Source organism: Nicotiana tomentosiformis, unplaced genomic scaffold (assembly GCF_000390325.3).
Source record: "Nicotiana tomentosiformis unplaced genomic scaffold, ASM39032v3 Un00002, whole genome shotgun sequence".
Classification (NCBI taxonomy): Eukaryota; Viridiplantae; Streptophyta; class Magnoliopsida; order Solanales; family Solanaceae; genus Nicotiana; species Nicotiana tomentosiformis.
In genome coordinates, this window is record NW_027174561.1 from 639,899 (window position 1) to 646,153 (window position 6,255).

The window sequence follows — 6,255 nt, forward strand, 5'->3', positions numbered from 1 at the left end:
TGATGGTGGTTCATGCCACTTAAATTTCAAGGATGAAATGTTGGAACATGGGCAATCATTTCCTGGAGATGGTAATGGTAATTTTTCTATTGGCAGGCATAATTGGAATATGAAATTTAAGGATGCTACCTCTGCTGCTCAAGCAGCGGTTGAGTTTGCAGAACATGCATGCCTAGGTGCCAGAGCTGTTGTAGGATTTTCAAGGCAATATTGTGTTGATGATGGTGGTTCATGCCACTTGGTTTTCAAGGATGAAAGGTTGGAACATGGGCAATCATTTCCTTGAGATGGTACTTGAAAGTTTTCTATTGGAAGGCAGTATTGGAACATGAAATTTAAGCATGCTATATCTACTGCTCAAGCAGCGGCTGAGTTTGCAGAACATGCAAGCCTAGCTGCCAGAGTTGTTGCAGAACTTTCAAGGCAATATTGTGTTGATGATGGTGGTTCATGCCACTTGGGTTTCAAGGATGAAAGGTTGGAACAAGGGTTATCGTTTCCTGGAGATGGTAATGGTAATTTTTCTATTGGCAGGTAGAATTGGAACATGAAATTTAAGGATGCTACCTATGCTGCTCAAGTAGCGACTGAGTTTGCAGAACATGCAAGCCTAGCTACCAGAGCTATTGTAGAACTTTCAAGGCAATATTGTGTTTATGATGGTGGTTCATTCCACTTAGGTTTCAAGGATGAAAGGTTGGAACATGGGAAATCATTTCCTGGAGATGGTAATGGTAATTTTTCTATTGGCAGGCATAATTGGAAAATGAAATTTAAGGATGCTATCTCTGCTGCTCAAGCAACGGTTAAATTTGTAGAACATGCAAGCCTAGCTGCCAGAGCTGTTGTAGAACTTTCAAGGCAATATTGTGTTGATAATAGTGGTTCATGCCACTTAGTTTTCAAGGATGAAAGGTTGGAACATGGGCAATCATTTCCTGGATATGGTAATGGTAATATTTCTATTGGCAGGAATAATTGGAATATGAAATTTAAGGATACTACCTCTGCTGCTCAAGCAGCGGTTGAGTCTGCAGAACATGCAAGCCTTGCTGCCAGAGCTGTTGTAGGATTTTCAAGGCAATATTGTGTTGATGATGGTGGTTCATGCCACTTGGTTTTCAAGGATGAACGGTTGGAACATGGGCAATCATTTCCTGGAGATGGTAATGGTAATATTTCTATTGGCAGGCAGAATTGGAACATGAAATTTAAGGATGCTACCTCTGCTGCTCAAGTAGCGACTGAATTTGCAGAACATGCAAGCCTAGCTGCCAGAGCTGTTGTAGAACTTTCAAGGCAATATTGTGTTGATGATGGTGGTTCATGCCACTTAAATTTCAAGGATGAAAGGTTGGAACATGGGCAATCATTTCTTGGAGATGGTAATGGTAATTTTTCTATTGGCAGGCATAATTGGAATATGAAATTTAAGGATGCTACCTCTGCTGCTCAAGCAGTGGTTGAGTTTGCAGAACATGCATGCCTAGGTGCCACAGCTGTTGTAGAACTTTCAAGGCAACATTGTGTTGATGATGGTGGTTCTTGCCACTTGGGTTTCAAGGATGAAAGGTTGGAACAAGGGCAATCATTTCCTGGAGATGGTAATGGAAACTTTTCTATTGGCAGACAGAATTGGAACATGAAATTTAAGGATGCTACCTCTGCTGCTCAAGTAGCGGCTGAGTATGCAGAACATGCAAGCCTAGCTGCCAGAGCTATTGTAGAACTTTCAAGTCAATATTGTGTTGATGATTGTGGTTCATGCCACTTGGGATTCAAGGATGAAAGGTTGGAACAAGGGCAGTTGTTTCCTGGAGATGGTAATGGTAATTTATCTATTGGCAGCCAGAATTGGAACATGAAATTTAAGGATTCTACCTCTGCTGCTCAAGTAGCGACTGAGTTTGCAGAACATGCAAGCCTAGCTGCCAGAGCTGTCCTAGAACTTCCAAGGCAATATTGTGTTAATGATGGTGGTTCATGCCTCTTAGTTTTAAAGGATGAAAGGTTGCAGTATGGGCAATCATTTCTTGGAGATGGTAATGGTAGTTTTTCTATTGGCAGGCATAATTGGAATATGAAATTTAAGGATGCTACCTATGCTGCTCAAGCAGCGGTTGAGTTTGCAGAACATGCAAGCCTAGCTGCCAGAGTTGTTGTAGAACTTTCAAGGCAATATTGTGTTGATGATGATGGTTCATGCCACTTAGTTTTCAAGGATGAAAGGTTGGAACATGGGCAATCATTTCCTGGAGATGGTAATGGTAATAGTTCTATTGGCAGGCATAATTGGAATATGAAATTTAAGGATGCTACCTCTGATGCTCAAGCAGCGGTTGAGTTTGCAGTACATGTAAGCCAAGCTACCAGAGTTGTTGTAGAACTTTCCAGGCAATAATATGTTGTTGATGGTGGTTCATGCCACTTGGTTTTCAAGGATGAAAGGTTGGAACATGGGCAATCATTTTCTGGAGATGCTAATGGTAATATTTCTATTGTCAGGCAGAATTGGAACATGAAATTTAAGGATGCTACCTCTGCTGCTCAAGTAGCAACTGAGTTTGTAGAACATGCAAGCCTAGCTGCCAGAGCTGTTGTAGAACTTTAAAGGCAATATTGTGTTGATGATGGTGGTTCATGCCACTTAGTTTTCAAGGATGAAAGGTTGGAACATGGGCAATCATTTCCTGGAGATCGTAATGGTAATTTTTCTATTGGTAGAAAAAATTGGATTATGAAATTTAAGGATGCTACCTCTGCTTCTCAAGCAGCGGTTGAGTTTGCAGAACATGCAAGCCTAGCTACCAGAGCTGTTGTACGATTTTCAAGGCAATATTGTGTAGATGATGGCGGTTCATGCCACTTGGTTTTCAAGGACAAAAGGTTGGAACATGGGCAATCATTTCCTTGAGATGGTACTGGAAATTTTTCTATTGGCAGGCAGTATTGGAACCTGAAATTTAAGCATGCTATCTCTACTGCTCAAGCAGCGGCTAAGTTTGCAGAACATGCAAGCCTAGCTGCCAGAGCTGTTGTAGAACTTTCAAGGCAATATTGTGTTGATGATGGTGGTTCATGCCACTTGGGTTTCAAGGATGAAAGGTTGGAACAAGGGCAATCATTTCCTGGAGATGGTAATGGTAATTTTTCTATTGGCAGGCAGAATAGGAACATGAAATTTAAGGATGCTACCTCTGCTGCTCAAGTAGCGGCTGAGTGTGCAGAACATGCAAGCCTCGCTGCCAGAGCTGTTGTAGAACTTTCAAGTCAATATTGTGTTGATGATGGTTGTTCATGCAACTTGGGATTCAAGGATGAAAGGTTGGAACAAGGGCAATCATTTCCTGGAGATGGTAATGGTAATTTTTCAATTGGCAGCCAGAATTAGAACATTAAATTTAAGGATTCTACCTCTGCTGCTCAAGTAGCTATTGAGTTTGCAGAACATGCAAGCCTAGCTGCCAGAGCTATTCAAGAACTTTCAAGGCAATATTGTATTGATGATGGTGGTTCATGCCACTTAGTTTTAAAGGATGAAAGGTTCGAACATAGGCAATCATTTCCTGGAGATGGTAATGGTAATTTTTCTATTGGCAGGCATAATTGGAATATGAAATTTAAGGATGCTACCTCTGCTGCTCAAGCAGCGGTTGAGTTAGCAGAACATGCAAGCCTAGCTGCCAGAGCTGTTGTAGAATTTTCAAGGCAATATTATGTTGATGATGGTGGTTCATGCCACTTGGTTTTCAAGGATGAAAGGTTGAAACATGGGCAATCATTTCCTTCAGATGGTAATGGTAATTTTTCTATTGGCAGGTAGTATTGGAACATGAAATTTAAGCATGCTATCTCTGTTGCTCAAGCAGCGGCTGAGTTTACAGAACATCCAAGCCTAGCTGCCAGAGCTGTTCTAGAACTTTCAAGGCAATATTGTGTTGATGATGGTGGCTCATGCCACTTGGGTTTCAAGGATGAAAGGTTGGAACAAGGGCAATCGTTTCCTGGAGATGGTAATGGTAATTTTTCTATTGGCAGGCAGAATTGGAAGATAAAATTTAATAAAGCTACCTCTGCTGCTCAAGTAATGGCTGAGTGTGCAGAACATGCAAGCCTAGCTGCCAGAGCTGTTGTAGAACTTTCAAGTCAATATTGTGTTGATGATGGTGGTTCATGCCACTTGGGATTCAAGGATGAAAGGTTGGAAACAGGGCAATCGTTTCCTGGAGATGGTAATGGTAATTTTTCTATTGGCAGCCAGAATTAGAACATGAAATTAAGGATTCTACCTCTGCTGCTCAAGTAGCGACTGAGTTTGCATAACATGCAAGCCTAGCTGCCAGAGCTGTTATAGAACTTTCAAGGCAATATTGTGTTGATGGTGGTGGTTCATGCCACTTGGTTTTCAAGGATGAAATGTTGGAACATGGGCAACCATTTCCTGGAGATGGTAATGGTAATATTTCTATTGGCAGGCAGAATTAGAACATGAAATTTAAGGATGCTACCTCTGCTGCTCAAGCAGCGGTTGAGTTTGCAGAATATACAAGCCTAGCTGCTAGAGCTGTTGTAGAATTTTCAAGGCAATATTGTGTTGATGATGGTGGTTCATGGCACTTGGTTTTCAATGATGAAATGTTGGAACATGGGCAATCATTTCCTGGAGATGGTAATGGTAATATTTCTATTGGCAGGCAGAATTGGAACATGAAATTTAAGGATGCTACCTCTGCTGCTCAAGCAGCGGTTGAGTTTGCAGAACATGCAAGCCTAGCTACCAGAGTTGTTGTGGAATTTTCAAGGCAATATTGTGTTGATGATGGTGGTTCATGCCACTTGGTTTTCAAGGATGAAATGTTGGAACATGGGCAATCATTTCCTGGAGATGGTAATGGTAATATTTCTATTGGCAGCCAGAATTAGAACATGAAATTTAAGGATGCTACCTCTGTTACTCAAGTAGCGACAGAGTTTGCAGAACATGCAATCCTAGCTACCAAAGCTGTTGTAGAATTTTCAAGGCAATATTGTGTTGATAATGGTGGTTCATGCCACTTAGTTTTAAAGGATGAAAGGTTGGAACATGGGCAATCATTTCCTCGAGATGGTAATGGTAATTTTTCTACTGGCAGGCATAACTGGAATATGAAATTTAAGGATGCTACCTCTGCTGCTCAAGCAGCGGTTGAGTTTGCAGAACATGCAAGCCTAGCTACCAGGGTTGTTGTAGAACTTTCAAGGCAATATTGTGTTGATGATGGTGGTTCATGCCACTTGGTTTTCAATGATGAAATGTTGGAACATGGGCAATCATTTCCTGGAGATGGTAATGGTAATATTTCTATTGGCAGGCAGAATTGGAACATGAAATTAAAGCATGCTACCTCTGCTGCTCAAGCAGCAGTTGAGTTTGCAGAACATGCAAGCCTAGCTGCCAGAGCTGTTGTGGAATTTTCAAGGCAATATTGTGTTGATGATGGTGGTTCATGCCACTTGGTTTTCAAGGATGAAATGTTGGAACATGGGCAATCATTTCCTGGAGATGGTAATGGTAATATTTCTATTGGCAGCCAGAATTAGAACATGAAATTTAAGGATGCTACCTCTGTTGCTCAAGTAGCGACAGAGTTTGTAGAACATGCAATCCTAGCTACCAAAGCTATTGTAGAACTTTCAAGGCAATATTGTGTTGATAATGGTGGTTCATGCCACTTAGTTTTAAAGGATGAAAGGTTGGAACATGGGCAATCATTTCCTGGAGATGGTAATGGTAATTTTTCTACTGGCAGGCATAACTGGAATATGAAATTTAAGGATGCTACCTCTGCTGCTCAAGCAGCGGTTGAGTTTGCAGAACATGCAAGCCTAGCTACCAGAGGCTGTTGTAGAACTTTCAAGGCAATATTATGTTGATGATGGTGGTTCATGCCACTTAGTTTTCAAGGATGAAAGGTTGGAACATGGGCAATCATTTCCTGGAGATCGTAATGGTAATGTTTCTATTGGCAGGCATAATTGGAATATGAAATTTAAGGATGCTACCTCTGCTGCTCAAGCTATGGTTGAGTATGCAGAACATGCAAGCCTAGCTGCCAGAGCTGTTGTAGAACTTTCAAGTCACTATTATGTTGATAATGGTGGTTCATGCCACTTGGTTTTCAAGGATGAAAGGTTGGAACATGGGCAATCATTTCCTGGAGAGGGTAATGGTAATATTTCTATTGGCAGCCAGAATTAGAACATGAAATTTAAGGA